This window comes from Pavona decussata, unplaced genomic scaffold (assembly GCF_977016875.1).
Source record: "Pavona decussata unplaced genomic scaffold, jaPavDecu1.1 SCAFFOLD_402, whole genome shotgun sequence".
Lineage (NCBI taxonomy): Eukaryota > Metazoa > Cnidaria > Anthozoa > Scleractinia > Agariciidae > Pavona > Pavona decussata.
Window position 1 is genome coordinate 2973 of NW_028145771.1, and position 17028 is coordinate 20000.

The following is a 17028-nucleotide window of genomic DNA, read 5'->3' on the forward strand; positions in this document are numbered from 1 at the left end:
TATATTAAATTAAAGAAACGTAGACGTTAACACTTACTCAGTTATTTTGACGTGGTATGTAATTCCAAAACAAATATGTCATTCTACCAGAGTATTTTAAGCCATAGATATTGCATTCTTTTTTTTTTACACTTTTCAACGTTGCCTGTGAAACACCAAAGACAATTTCTTAGGGCAGCCCAAGAAAATAAATGTCAAATTTCACAGGAAATGAGAAAACACAGGTAAAATTGTCATGCGTAAGTTTTCATTTTGGATAAAATTGAGACTTTTGAGGTCTTTTTCTTGGGCTCAAATAAGATCCTCTCCTTTGGAGTTATTTCATACAACGTTTTGCATTTACAGCCTTTAAAAAGTGTGTAAAGAAGGCAATATGCTTGAAGTTATTCTGAAAATATTCTGAAATTAAAAGTTTTGTACTAACCCTGGTTAATGTTTGAAATATGGTTTCACACAACATTTAAAAGCAATTTTTCATTTGCAGCTGCAATAAAATGTGTAGTTCCAAAAATTATCCATACCTCCCCCATGGAATGGATTTTTCCTTAGACCACAGCCCCCCTCCCCCACCTCTCTGGAAATTCCAGTCAAGGTTCATACATTCACTTACATATTTGGGCCTTTGATAACCCCCACCCCTCCGGAATCTCCAATCCCTTCTGTGGGGGGAGTATGGACATTTTCTGGAACTACACAATAGATGACTGTAACAAGAAAATTTGCATGCTGAAGATTACAGTCACTTAATATTGGCTTTGGCTTAGCATATGTGGCTGAACACATTTTTTGATACCTTTGACATGTCTTACATGCATTTCCATAGAAACAATCCAATAACTGTAGTATAAACATGCTGAGAATCTTGCTACATGTATTATATTTTTCCCATCATTTATCTGAAAAAAACTTGTAAACAATGTTCTCATGTTAACACTCTTCCAGTAATATTTTTCCCACAACTTTTTAGATCTCCTTTGTTAAAGGAAAACTGGATTGTTGTTCTTTAAATTTCCACTGTTAAATTTTAGTTGTTTTGAAATAATCCACCTTGTTTCCTGAACTGTATCCCTGCCAAAATTAATGTTAATCAAAACTTTTGTGAGTGGTTATAAACACAATAGCCTCCATTTGGCGCGAAAACATGCTCAGATATTTGTCCGCGGACATTATCTGTTCCGAGAAGCGAACAGTTTTCGGAGAGCGAATTTCGAGGAAAACTGTGAGCTTCGAGGAGCAGATAATGTCCAAGGACAAACATCTGAGCATATTTTTAAAGTCAAATGGAGGCTCTTGTGTTTATTATCCTTCAAATATTTTTCGCAACATGCGGGAATCTCGCGTGAATCGGCAGGATCTGCCATTCTGTCATATGTCAATCACGTCAAAGTTTGTCAGTTGGCCTCCAAAATCTCCACGTCAGATTTCGCTTCAGGTCGAAAGCGTTTGTTTGGGGAAAAGATAAAACATTTGAAAGGAAAGTAAACTTGTTTAATTCCTTGAAAGACAAAAGCAAGATACAAGTGGTGGATAAGGTTACAAGGAATCTAACTACCTCCCGAGAACAAGCTAAAGATCACTGAAAGCGAAAAACTGTAAAGTATCGCATTTCGTAAAACGTCAGTGTAAACTGCCGTCAACAAAACAGCCGGAGCTTTGCCGTTCTCTTCATTTATCTCGTGTTCAATTGGAGCAGCACTTTATATCGAAAATACAAATGTGGAATTTGCTAGCCGAAAACGACCTGTGAAGAAATCGAAGCTGAACCTGCAGTCGAATACGACGCCACCGGTTGTTTTTGCCGGATTCCATCAAAGCGCTTTCTTTGCTAACTTGACATTAAATGGAGCCAGCAACGAAGTCGCTCACAATCACTGAGGATTAAACTTGCTGCTCGAGAGTATGACAAGCTGCTTCTCTTCGAAGAGACTTTCGACATCTCGGGGTATCATGGCTGGTTTTTGTTTCGTAGACGAAATTTTATGTTCGCGAGCGATCTCGACCAGGTGAGCATTGATAGCATCATTTACCGGCTTGAACTCAGTCAGTAATGGTACTGAAATTTATGTTTTCGTTATTTAAATTCCTTATATCCAGGCCAGCACGAATTGCTCTCATGAATTACAACTGTAATATTTGCCGTCGTGTGAGCGAGCTTCGAGCTCATTAATTAAACTCGTTTAACAGCTTGTTGATGGCTTTCTCATTTCGCCAGACTGAAAGAAAGCCATAAATACTCTTACATGAGATGGGCTAAAACTTTTTGCCTTTCATATTTTTAAGTTTTACCACATTTTTAATTCAAGGACTGTTAAACAGAGTTCAAACCAAGAGAAAATGTCGCAAATACGAGCTTGAGTATTTCAACATTTACGAACAGCTTACCGTCAAAAACGTTTAGAGCGTATGTTGTTTTCTGGTACTGGTTTATCGACCAGCAGGTTTATCTCTCCTTCTGTCAGAAAAGCAAACCGTTCCCCCATCTTGACATTCATTTTAATTGCAAACATGACGCTCCTTGAAGTTTTTGAAATTGGGTAATATTACTTAGCGAATATCCTCGGATATTCCCCAGTTTTAGCTGGGGTATATTCGGTCACGTGAGGCGTTTAGACCAATCGCGCGCAAGCGAAAATATTTGATGTATTATAATGACAAATATGCACATTTCTGAGAAAGCCACAACATTTAATGTCAATTTTTCACCACCTATGCATTGCATTTAAGGGGTTCTCATGTTGATTAAATACAGTGTAGCTAGATTGCATCTTGGGGCCTCAACTTACAATTATTTATTTCGTGATTTTATACCACACGTAGAGCCTGTTTTAACCCTTTTTAAAGCCCTATGAGTGATCAGCTTGAAATTTTATCTTGTAATATCAATGCTTTGTAAAACATAGTGGTTATGAGAATTACAGCCATGATGACACAAGATGAATTCTCTGGATATTTAAACAACTCCCCCCCCCCCCCCCCCCCCCACCACTTCTGTAGGAAATGAATAGGGGGAGCAAGTGAGAATTCAAATCTTGATCGTAGGGTTTAAAGGGTTAAACGAATATATCATCAACTGCATCATGTTTATTTATTGTAATCTTTGTGTGCACTTCGGCGTGGAGGTCAACACTCGATCATTGAAGCCAGATGTTACTCCTCCAGAAGCATTTTGAAGCAAGCCGTTTGGAACGAAAAAACGACGAGATGAAAGCAAAGCTACTGGAGGCTAACAGCACCAAAAGTAATAACGGGGGCGGAGAAGGGCTTACAAAAGAAGAAACACCAAAGCTCGGATCGAATGGACATTTAATTGCGAGCGATTATTTACATTCGCACCTTCAAAGCACAGACTCTTTTTCGTCTCTGGCGTTTGTCCTGGCTCTTTAGCAAGTTGTTTTACACGGAACGGGCCATCATTATTAAATCTTATTTGATTTCCTTCTCGAATTCTGCTACTTTGTCCAAATCCCTCTTGCAGCGAAGCTGACGATTATAACATTTGGAGCGGCAAGGCTTCCAACGCAAGCAGACAGATCGACTTCAGTTGAACGCAGAATTAATTTGTGAATTTACAGAGAACTTTTTCCAAACACTTTAATCTTCTCTTCACTGAAAACTTTTACTTTGCATAGAAAACAAACCTCAGACGTGGAAATCTTTTTCGGGTGTCTCGCCCGAGCTCATAGCAAATGCCAGTTCTAAACTATAAGTCGGCGGTTCCCGCGTCTCTCACTCTGCATCGCGCGTGTACACGAGTGTCAAATTCTATCAGGGAATGTTATTGGCCAACAACAAGACAAAAGCTTTGACGTCACGGAATTTTTTTCTAGGCACGTTTTCGCAGACGTTATTTTTCGGCGGGAGAGAAGCGACGACCGGGAATACTTCTGCTGTTCGCAGGCTAATAAAAGTCAAATTGACAAATTTGGACTCATATTTGCTACACAAACAAATGCTGACCACATACACACTTGCACACCAGTTTTGCAGAGCAGCCAAATTTGCTGACAAATGCGGCATTTACGAGCATTGCCATGGTGAGCAAATATTCTCCGCAGATGATATTGTCTTCGATATAAAGTTGAGCAAACATAAGCAAGTGTAGCATTTACTACAATTTTGCACCACATTTACCACCTATGTAAATCCATTTTTTCGTCCAGTGTTTGTATCATTTGTCACTTCAAGATAAACTGTAGTAGCAAAATAAACAGGAAAGGGTGCCTCCAGAACTTATATTTTAGATAAGAAATCATGTCAGTTTATGAGTGACATAAAGCAAAGGCTAGCTAGTTCCTTGCATTCATCACATCGTTAACTAACCAGTGAAGTTGAGGCTTTAAGCCCTTCTACTAACTGCAGCTAAATTGCTAGAGAAAACAATTGTGATTTAGAAAAGCAGGGCTAGCAAGAAAAGCCTATATTTTCATCATTCCACTTATATTATTGTAATATTTATTATAAGTATTTAGGCTCAAATTGTTCAGAATGGCTTGGTATTCCCCTTTGTATCATTAATTACTTCAAAATAAACCGTAGTAACCAAATCAAGAGGAAAGGGTGCCTCCAGAAGTTATATTTTAGGTAAGAAATCATGTCCGTTTGTGAGTGACACAAAGAAACGGTTAACTAGTTCTTTGCATTCATCATATCTGATATTGTGCATTCTGTCGACAATAGAACAATTTCAATCTCCAAATTTTCATCGTGCCTGACATCAGGAGGACAGCTTTGCCAGAGCTGTTCCATGTCTTCAAAATGACTCTTCCCCCGATTTTCAGCATTCTAAACAATGTAAGTTTAAGCAGGAATATTTGTCTAAATTTTCCAAAGTTTATAGAAGAAAACAAACCTCTCTTCTGGCAAAAGTGATCTCCAGATTTTTTTTTTCTAAGCTATTTCCGGTCGCCATGTTAGTTTCCCTCGGAAGGACATAAATATGGCATCTCCAGACTAATCTTTATAAATTTGTGTGGAAGATTTCGTCCAATAACTCGAGTACGGAATACCGCACAGAAATGATGCTTAGAGAGACTTCTTATTTATTCATCGTCTATAACGTGCCAATTTCTCGACTTCATTCAGTGGATGGTTATTAATTTTTAGTTTGATGGCGTGACAGTGAAAACCGGCAATAATGATTGAAAATGATACATACGGGATTGGTTTCTGGTGTTGTTTTTCTGCTTTGACAGTGCTGGCCTTGGATTCCATCTAATCCCTCACTCCTGACCCTATATTAACAAGTAAAACTATGACATTTTCTCATTTATTGCTATACAGATGTATTACATCTTACCCCTGCCCTACCAAACTTGGTGGAGTTAATTGCGGTCTGCCATGTTAAATCTCACCCAGTCAGGTGCACGTATTGAGATGAAATAATTGAAATAATTGCCCAAAGTCTCGTCACTAAGCAGATCTTCAATCGTTTTCCTGATACCCCTTTTCTCTGCCACCATTCCAACTACACCCATGATAATTCCTTGGGCTTGTTGATGATTAGGAGAACACATGTTTCAAACGGCAGAGGCCAAAATTTCTTTATTGCTGTAACATACTTCCTATACAGACTGAAATACTTTGTTTGCTCGACTTTTAAGCAACATTAATTTTTCTGGCGTATCAATCTCAGTCTTTTAATAAATCTCCTTTATGTTGGGAGATGTCATACCTGGTATGGTAACTGTGTCATTACTCTCAACCTGTAATGAATGAAAAGTGACGATTTCATGATCAGTTAATTTTTGCAAACAGGGTTTATAGTTGAGAGGCCTTTTGTCATCCAAATTTCCATACCAAGAGTGCGGGTAATGTGTCAGAAACATTAGTTTTGCTACATTGAGAGTAACTGGCCGCAGATGGTGCCAAAAAATATATCGAGCAGAACTACGAAAAGAGAACGGAAATGCTAGCTCATATTTGTTTTTTCTTCGCTTTAAGACCAGCAAGTGTATTTACATTAAAAGCCGATTTTCACGGTTAAGCGCATGCGCGAGCAGACCGAATCAAAACTTAATTGTACGGGTCGACACTAAATTCGGCGCGAGCTTGTGGTGAAATAATCTGTTGAAATCGTGCCCGAATTTTGATCATCCGATCTTTGTTCTCTACTTTTTGTAATCTACCTTTAATCTTGATCTTGCCGCTTTTCGAAAAGTGATGATCGCCCTAGTAAAGAAATCTGTCAATCATTCGAAAACCGTAATGAGCATGCGCGAAATGCGAAGGATTCATGCTATTTTGTCTGTGGCGACTCGACGGTGGAAAACGCATTTGTGCCAAGTCATTGTTACTTTACTATTAGCATGTTATTTTGCGGTAGTACGAAGTTTGAACACTGCGATTAATCAAGACCGCTGGAATGAGGTGCCAGCTTTGTTTTAGGTTAGTAGAGTCGTCACAATGAAATTGCGAGCGACATGTTTTCAGCGAGTGTATGTGGTGAAGAATATGATTTGTAATGTAGCGAACGATTATGGTTTTCGTCGTCTCATGAAGATATTGTACGTCGACAAAATAGTAGAGTTCAATTTCGATTCTTGTTCAGTTCTGAAGAAACTAGAAGCCACGCAGTGTTTTACGACTGTCATCGCGAAAGCCCAGAATGTAAGCTTATTTCTCAAGATCGGCTTGGAACTTTAATGTTAGCTTATAAAAAGTATTTGTCCCACATTTTATGCGTATCAACTGTTGAAAGCGTCGTTACGAATGAAACAGCATGTTTATTTTATGGAATTCTCGCTCTGTTTAAATGTTGCGTGACGACAATTATTCCTGTAAGTTTAATTTTAATGTACGAATTGTTTAAATGCATACACAAGGAAAACGGCTTGAGTCCTTAAGACATTTTTAGATAAGAAAATTTTGCAACTGGAAATGATAGCTGATAAAGATCTCAGAAGAAGATTGCTCAACATTATTGTGAATAGAGCTACCAGGTTTGTTTGAGCGGTTGAAAGGGTGTTTGTCTCTTGTCTGTGTGGCGAGATTAACTTACGTCGAAAGACATTCAGGTCCTTATTCTCTCGTGCAAAAAATTGGGAAGTTGAGTTCAATAGCACCGGGTGAACAATGTACTGGTACAGTGAGATCTTGCAGAAACCACATGCATGTGCAGAAACCTTGGAAAGTACATGTAAATATTATTGTATTACCTGTCACCCTTTACAACACAGATGCCCATGAACATCTGTATCAATATGGTAGTTTTCCCCCATTGGTGGATGCCAAAATGGGGCTACTGGTAATACACCCTAAAACCCAACTGCAAGGGAGATACAGTACCAAATAGATCCCAGGATGGTAAATCAACCATCTAAATTATCACCCCTTGATTACTGAAGTGTTTCTAGCAACTCGGGGATTAACCTAGCTGACCACATTACTCTGCAGTATAATTATGTTATCAAAACATAACAATATACATCAGAACTGTAAAATATTGCAATACTGTTTAATTGGTATATATTGAGTAACATAGTCAAGTGTAATTAGCATATTGTAAATTATGCAATTACTGCACATTTTCACACACTTGCACAGTGTAATGACTGGCTAGAGTATTGCTGCGCCCTGCCTCTTTTATGTTCCAGTTCTCACCCCAGAGGTATGACAGACAAAATCTAAATTAATGGAAGATAACTTCACCTCTTCAAAATGATGAGATTTATTACCAAGCATACATAATGAATTCAAAAGTCAATAAATGTGGCTCACTTGGCAAAGTTGAAGAGCAAAATTTTGCTAACATTACCTCTCAACTGTTCACCATTTAGAAGAGATTAGAGAAGAAAAATCTGTTGTTAAGAGTATGACAGTAACATTTTAACTTAAGCAAAACAGAAAATTAGATCACCAGAACCTCCACAGTTTGTTGACTCCCAGTGGGTAGTTGCTGTAAAGGGAGGAGATTCTACAGTGTACTAAAATGAAAAAAATCTATAGGGAAGGTAACGATAAAGTGGAATGGAAGAAGGTTTACTGGTCTAGCCCTGTGAACTATGTGGGTCAGCTAGTCGTTGGTTACAGTATTTTCGTTTTTCGCTCCAGAATTTGCATCCGTGATCCCTCTTGATGACCAAATTTCAGGTAAAAGAGAGACCGAAACTTTCCTGTGATGTTTGGACGTCTAATAGCCAAATTGTTTGTGAATCCGCACAGACGCGCCTTCACATAAAATCGCCGCCACGTTTGTTTATCAAAAAATCGGTACTTAGTCTCGCTCGACCAAATTTCTTAACTGGGGCGACCATGCAAACTCGTCCAGGCCTCGCTGCTGACCCCCCCCCCCCCCCCCCTCCTGGTTCTGGCATTTCTTGGATGTCATAACACTTTTGCACGAAGCGATGCAAAAATCCCCATGTGTTCTGCCTTTTCGGTTTTTTCTTGGAAACGTGCTTGAGACATTAGTGGGTCAATTTTATTTTATGCAAGCAAGTTATAAGACTTGCCCACCGTATCCCGCCGGTGTTGTGTACTCACTTCTAATTGGTCCAAAAACCGTGAATAAGCTTGAAAGCGCCTACGCCATCGCTCGCACCTGCGCCGAACCGTGAAACTCTCCCTTTAAACTATCCAGCTTTCTTTTGATACGAATTTGGTTGGAAAGAGGCAAACAAGACGAACTTTCAAAGCTGTTTTGCTGAGTGTGTTCAAATTCATTTGCGAAAAAGTTGCATGCCTTGTCAATATTTGTATATAAGGTCCATATAATCAGCAAAGATCGGATTGATTATCGCATGTCCTCGCTCCAAGCATACCATAGAACATGAAGATCCAAACAAAGTTAAAAGCGTAAAGGTGCACTCTCACGGAGATTATTGCTGTATTTTGACCAAAACTACTTAATTATTGAACGTAGAACTTTTTCTCTAATATGAAATTGTTCGTAGAATACCGGGGGGGGGGGGGGGGGAGATATCAACTGATTTGTTCAATGAAGAACAAATTATAAACCTATTTTCAGCAATTTCTCCAAAATACACCGGAAGAACTTGTAATCCATTTCCATCTAAGCCATCTGCAGCAAAAGATAACAAATACTAGCCTTTCTATAATTGTAAGACAATTTTTAACAATACTGAACCGCTATTTTAACATTCGCATCAATACAAATATATTTTTACACTAGCTATTCAAAGGCACACTCAAATCTGATGACACTGCCCCTTTAAACTTACCTTTTTGTTGTTGCTTGGCGGGGTTAACAAAAACAGCCAGTATCTTAATCAGCACGCCTCGAAGGCGGAGACTTGGATTTAAGAGACCGACTTTCCAACCTACGAGTCTTGACCATGTGAGCATGAGCGTCGTATGCTGTAGATGCTTCAACTTTGCATAAAACAACGAGGTCAAGACTGTTTAAAAATCCCTGTAAGGAATCGAAAGCCTCCTCTTTAAATATTGGAGAGTCCGGTGAATGGCGAAGAAATATCACTATGATGCCAAAGGACGAAGCCATGATTTTGTCGTTTGAAGAGGACTTGTTATCGTACAGGGCGCCATTTTGTGTTCGCAAAGGACTGCGTTTCACTTTAACGATGTCTTGTGGAAAGGGAGACGAAAGCTTACTTTTTGCAAAATATTTTAAGGGCCGTTCCCCGCAAACTCTATTACGTAAAACAAACCAATGTTTGCTTTCATCTAGTAACTGGGGACTCCGAACTAGAGAAAAGGGCAATGCGCCCTTTCTCGGAGCAATATCTGAACGATCTAACGTTATATCGTGCAGCGCAAAAACGCAAAGGTTGTGCAGCGCTACCTTTGAAACGTAATCGGAACCATACATGCGACATGTCAATCGACAACTGTATACTGGATGGTGACATTTTAATCTTATCTACCCGGCACTGTTGACACAACCTAAATTAAAAGTAAACCGCAATTTAATTAATCACGAAATTCCGGTACTTTCACTTCAGACCCACTTGCGTCTCGTCATGGCAGGACGTGAACCATTTTTACATGGTGTTTAAGCAAGTGATGAGGCACTGGTTGTCACTAGTGAATTCTCCGGGCTTCGGAATCAGTGATGTCTTCCCTTCAGAAAATCAAGCGGAGTAATCTTCATCATACTCAGAGATCGCTTGAAAAAGACGATGCTACGCCTTCATGTAAGGGTTGAGCACGTTTTCACCAATTATTGACGAGGCGATCTGGTCCAGGTGCACTCCAGTTTTTGTTCCGTGCTAGAATTTTCACCGCACAACTCGTGTTCAGAACCCAGGTCTCCTCCATCGGGGGTGGCACTTGCTCATAAATGACAGGTCTTATTTCGGCCAGGAATTCCGCGTTCTCGATTCCAGTTCCATTTCCTTCCCACAAGCTCTTCCAGACGCTGTAGCTTCCTCGATATTATTGAACATCTCCCCGTCCGTATCATATTCTTAGTGGCCGTGTACTTGAGAGGATCGTTCTCTATATATCTTTAGCCAATGTCTCTTTCATGCTTGCATACGCTCGATTATTCTCGATTCTCATCCCATCGTACCGTGTCAAGGAAGTATTGAAAGAGTGTGTGGAGAAGAAGTCTGAGAAGTAAGTACGTGGACTAGAATGGCAGGGAAAGTTGCTGACTGAGAGGAAGTCTGATTTACAGCTGTGCAAGAATGAGTGTTTCAGTTGGCTGAATAAATGGAGATCATACTGCTCCGAGGCAGGGCGCAATCTAGTAGCATTTCCGGTGCGTATGCAAGTACTTGGGCTCATAAATCCATCTGATAGTGCGGATGTGGAGTATTCAGCGTCTATTAGGGTAAGTACTCCACTTGCAAGCAAAATAGAGGCGCAATCCCATGAGACGCCAGAAGAAACCGAGGTACGACGACTGGATAACAACATCCTAAAAGAAAAGGATGGTGGGCTTAAAGAAGAGCTTAAGGAGGTGAAGGTCTTGTTGCCAGACAAGACATAGAGAGAGCCGTGGACTTGACATGTAAAAGAGGCGCACCCAGCTGGTGATGCTGTGAGGTTTCTATATGATTGGCCGATACCCGATAATCCGTCAATATGCCTTTGTGGGAGCATGTTGACAGTAGAACATGCGATGATCTACCAACGTAGAGGCTTAGTTATTCAGCGCCACAATAAAATACGCGATCTACAGGCCAAGCTGCTGGACATGGTTTGCTATGACGTGGACACGGTGTGCTATGAACCTGCTTTACAACCTATTACAGGCGAAGAGCTTTCCAGAAGGACTAAAAAATCCCCTGAGGCTCGCCTCAACGTCCACTGTAGGGGTTTCTGGGAGCGACAGAGGGCTGCCTTTTTTCGATATAAGGGTGTGTCATCCCAATGCAGACTCGAGCTCGTATAGAGATCTCAGCCCCAAGCAAAGCTACAGGATGCATGAAAATGAAAAGAAGCAAAAATACAACTCTCGCGTCACAGAAATAGAGCAAGGCACATTCACTTGACTGGTATTTACAACGACGGCAGAGATGGCTGACAAATGCCTGAGATACCACTCAAGATTAGCCGAGTTATTATCTGCAAAAAAAGCAAAGAGAGCTACGCCACAACAATTTCATGGGTCAGAGCGAAAGTGTCATTTGCAATTTTTCGAAGCACACTCATATGCCTTAGGGGATCGAGAACCCCGAGAAGGAGGAACTTAGATGTGAAGGACAAGAATCTAGCAATAGAAAAGGGTCAAGCAAGACTTCCCTAGACTCAACAGCTATAAATTCTTAAACAGTTGTTTATCCTTTTCAGTGTTAATTAAAATAAGCCAAAGCTAGTACATCTCATTCGGGTTTCAGTTACTGTTACACGCACAGAGTAATCAATTCCAATGTGACAAAATAAATGACATTTTTTTTCTTTGTTCTAGACTTCGCTGCTGGCTTTTCAAAATGTAGTCATTTTTAAGAAGCCAACAGACAAGATGCAGTCATCTTTTGGTAGGCAGTGAAATTTATTGCAATCAAGTTATTTTTTATTTTGTTTTTAATTCACAATAAAATAATTTTAGCTCAATCATTGTTTCATCTACACTGAAGTAAAATCTTTATGTCAATTAAACTCTATGAGTAATAAAAAGCAACTGACATCAAAATGACAAGAATAACAACAACAACAATAATAATAATAATAATAATAATAATATAAATTTTTTTTAATTTTAGAAAATAATGAGAACTCTTTATTAACATATTTCAAGAAAATTGCTATTCACAATTATAATGATAACAATAACAATAATAAATGGCCACGGATCGGTCACAATTTGAATGTGACCAACATTTACCAAAAGATGAACGGCAACTTTTTTGTTTGTTCTAGAGTTCACTGCTGAGTTTTCAAAATGTGGTCTTTTTAAGGAACCCACTGTCAAGATGCAGTCATCTTTTGGCAGGTAGTGAAATGTATTGCAAGAAAAAAAATATTTTTCGTCTAACATAGAAAATTTTAAGCCCACTCCATGACCTCATTTACCCTGTATCAGTAAAAAAACGACTGGCACCAAGGAAAAGAAATGTCCAGGGACGCAGAAGCATTTTCTAGGGACGGGTACTCCAGGCACTTGTTATTGTCAACTTTTTAAACAGTCATTCTTAATTAACGTGCGTAATAAATTATACAATCACACGTGCCCCCCCCCCCCCCCCCACACTATAAGACGACGTCCATGAAGTATGTCTTCAAAAAAAAAAAACTGCGGCAAACAAGAACTGAAGAAAATGGGAAAGGAAAGGCATGGGAACATGGGAAAGGAAAGGCAACAATAAACCTTTTGACCCTCGTTCAAAGCGATCTCATACCAGCATAATTATCTGTATGTAAATACAGCACGTGCAAATTAAAAAACTTTGCTCCATTAGCAAATATGGACATGATGCAAATTTACTGGTTTAGAAAGCAAAACAAAAAGTACAAATGAACAGGTTTGCTCCTGCAGCAAACGTGAGTTTCATGCAGGCATAGTCACTTATTTGACTAGCTGTGTAAAATAAGGACAAATTAGCATATATTCTCCTGGAGCAAATGTGAATAAACTGAATGGAGATTTGCAGTTTTGTATCGTGGTTAATGTGTTCTATCGATAATGCAAGCATGGGATTTGTGTAGTGCTTGCCATCATTTTCTATGCTCAAAAATATTTAACTTTGGTATGGTAAGCGAACCAGAAGTAAATATGCATGGCATTGGTAGATTTACCTAAGTTCCAAAACTGACGCAAATTCCAAGCAAATAGCAGATTTAAGCCACATTTGAATACAAATTGAGCAGAAGCAAATTTGTATCAAAGACAAATTTACGGCAAATTTGAGCCCTAAATTTGCTGCAGATGTGTTCCAATCCCAAAGTTGAGTTAATTCGGTTTTTCTTTTTCGTGCAGTGTTAAGTAATAAGTTCAGTTGGATTAGTGCGAACAAAGGCTATTTACGTTTTGAGAATAAAATCATCCAAATTGTTCAGGTTATAAGCGACTTCCGCAATGTTAACTAAAGTTCTAAAAATTAGGTAGTGACATTTTCTCGTGGGAAAATTTCGATTCGTATAATAATTGCCAGTAAACGTTGTCAGATTACTGATTACAGGTAACCTGATTACAGGTTATAAGCTACCTCCGCAATGTTAATTAAAGTTCTATAAATTAGGAAGTGACATTTTCTCGTGGGAAAATTTCGAGTCGCTTAATCATTGCCAGTAAACGTCGTCAGATTACTGATTACAGGTAATCTGATTACAGGTCATAAGCTACCTCCGCAATGTTAATTAAAGTTCTAAGAATAAAGAAGTAAATTTTTCTCGTGGGAAAATTTCGAGTCGCATAATCATTGTCAGTAAACGTGTTCGGATTACTGATTTTATAGTCGGCCACGTGTGCGTTGCTGGGTTACGATCTGGTCCTCACATGTCTGCAAAAGTACAAAATAGGGATCAAGTTTGTGGCTAGAACTTTTTCCTGAAATAAATCACTCCTGATCGTTAAAATGATCAAACTAATACAATAAAACGTTCTATCGCACTCAAAATGAGAAACAAGACGGCTAACATTGATTTCTTAGGGTATTTTGTCGACTCGAGAGCCATTTCGATTCTATGTTGTTGATTTGTCGATAACCTCAGGTGACACAATTTTAACTTTTTACTTCTTTCATAAAGCTTTTATTGTCGAGGAAGAGATATATTGTGTAAGAGAAGGAGACGTTTCATATTTCAAACTATCGAAAAGACTGATGAATCGTTTTCTATTTGCGCGAAACGTTAAGAAGCAGCAAATGTAAATAATGGTGATTCATCGAAAAATATAACAGGACACAAATGCCTGCAAACATACTCATTGATATTTGCACCGAAAGAGCTTTTCCTTGGTTATTTCCCCAAGGGTAATTGTTGGCCATTTTGGCCGAAGTAACATGAGCTTCCCGGTTTACAAAGCTCATTATTAATAATTAGATTATAGATAAGAGTTAATCAATTAGCTTGTCCTCTTAGGGTAACTGGTTTACTCTTGAGTCATTTCGAATCCTTGTTGACAATTTGTAGCGGATCGAACGCAAACAACGACTGATGGATGAGGCTGGGCTGTTTTCCAAAACGTCATTAAAACTAGCTGGAACTCCTGAAAAAGCATTAAGCAACTCCCTATTAATAATAGGCATATTATTCAGCCATAACTTAAAACACTTTCTGGAAATCAGTTAAATAATGGTTATATAATTGTATACCGCACACATCGCATATTCCCAAGACGGTTTACAATTCTTCTTTGGGGTAAGATTCTGTTTCTAATAAAGTGTTGTGTTGATTGGCCCATTGACGCTTGACCGGAAAAACTGTAGGATGCATGGGGCGTATTAATGTGAAAGAATGAACACCGGATCTTCACTTGTAGCACACGCCATATAATAGACGTGTTAGTCGTTGACCTACACCTTTCCAGGTTAGTTAGCAAACGTAACCAATTATCTGTCATAACTAGGTGAAGGGCTAGACTATAGGCTAGGCCAACGAATACATTCACACGTCAAGAACAACTTTAGAATAGGAGCTCCCACAGCTAAACCGCTTTGCACGTTTATAAAAGTAACACTCAAGAATGGATTCAAGGCGTCTCTTTATCATGTTGACTTTGTTGCTCCTTGTGATGTGCGTCGTGGTGGACCAGGGAGAAGCTTTTGAACTGCGGCCGCGAAGAATGAGGAGACGATGGTGTTTCAGAAGGCTCAGAAGGCTCAGAAGGTGTCCAAGAAGAAGGAGTAAGAGAGAAATAAAGGCAAATTTCATAAAGCCTTTAGATATGACCGATGCTTCGACAGTCTTGGTAGGTGTTCATTTATAAGTTCCAAAACCTTTAACATCACAATACCTTTTTAAAATCATTAAGCGTCAAAGAACGTATAGAAACAAGCAAAAGAGAAGATCACTATAAGCACGAAAAATTTCAGAACTTTTTTTCTCAATTTCCTCTAAAGATGGGTATAACTGTTCGTTTTCATTCGCTACTTGTTATCGTTGTATCGATGAAGGAATATACAGCATGTTGTCGCGAAACGTAGGCGTTTAGCTCATGTCGGTGAAAATCTTTTCAAAAGGCTTGAATGGCCTAAGAATCTTGAGTTCAACAGTTTTTCATTGGTGTAAATCCATCCGAAATTTTCGTAACACGGGAAATTGATGCATGTGGTTTGGAAAGCGAAACTAGGCCGGCTACTAGTAAATTGGGGGGATGGGCTACGGTTTCTAAAAATTTTTAAGCAAATCGGAATAGGTCAAACTGTGTTAGTTTACCATGAATCCCTTTTAAAGACATGAAAGGGATCTTCAAAAGTGACGTCTGGATATACAATACACTCCGACGCAAATATTAACTTGTATTTAGGATTTTTTTTTTTTTTTTTTTTAATGAAACAGCGTCTTTCGCAATTGGATTCTGTCATCGGGTGATGTGGCCGAATGAGCTACCCTGGTAGAAATTTTAAATGAACAATATTTTTTTCTTTTTTTGTTTGCTTTATTATGAAATTGCTACAAATACAGGGGGAAATGAAGGCTGTTAGATTGTAGAGAAGCCGTTTCGTTTCGGAACTAACAATAGTAAATTCATTAACACCAAAGATGTATAAAATAACCATTTATATTCAGTTAGCATCACAAGTACAAATAAAGTCAAGTAAACTGCTTAAAATCGGTGTTTATTTGTTTATTTGTTTATTTATTAATATATTTATTTATTTATTTATTTATTTTTTTTATCTCAGTGTGTGCTTAACATAGTTTACTTGCATGCTTCTCTTGTTGGATTGTTGATTTTAATTTCGTTTACTGTTTTCCTTATCAGCCTTCAGAAGAAGAATAAGATGCCCACCTTCAGACGTTAAAGCTATGTCTCTGATTAATGAAAATTATCAAGTGAAATATCAAGCAATCATTTTTCATTATCTTGTAGTTAGTAAACAGAGCAAAGTTCAAGCTCAGTTTTGAATTAAGATGCCAACTTAAGATTCCATGTAATGCTAGAATTTTTCGAAAAGCCAAACCAAAGACATTGTTCTAATAAAATGTGTGTTATGTGAACAAACTATGCAGTCAGTGTGTTTACAATACCTAGATTTTAACAGCATGTCCATGAGAGGACCAGGCACTCAAGCAGTTTAAGGCCTGGGTTTGAAGTGTGTTCAGAAATTATGAATGATCCCCTATATCTTCGGTTTGTCTACCTAGAACAGGATGAAATTTTGCCTGAATATTAAACTTGATGTTTTCTTTTGCCTTAACGTATAATTTTGATCACGTGACACATCACGTGACCAAAAAATGAAAAGTTCGTAAATCGGCGATATGGCGGCGAATTTTCTTTATATGAATAACTGATTTAGTGTTTCCGAAGCAGATTTTAAATATTTAATATTTTACGTTTGGAATGACCGTCCTTAAGTTTTTAAATTGGAGAAATTAGCAATCAAAGGTTGAATTGTGGACTCAAAAATGACCTTTGTCCTCATAATTTTTTTTCTGGAAAACAATGGACGATCATTCCAAACGTAAAGCGATGGAGATATTTAAGCTTTATTAGAA

At 38.5% G+C, this 17028-nt stretch overlaps 1 long non-coding RNA gene across 1 annotated transcript; it reads left to right on the forward strand.

Annotated features, from left to right (window-relative positions):
• Positions 1-14990: 14990 nt before the first annotated feature.
• LOC146451086 (uncharacterized) lies at positions 14991-16479 on the forward strand. Its single transcript, XR_014860115.1, has 2 exons — positions 14991-15274; positions 16292-16479. It is a non-coding gene; the product is annotated as an uncharacterized LOC146451086 (long non-coding RNA).
• Positions 16480-17028: the final 549 nt, after the last annotated feature.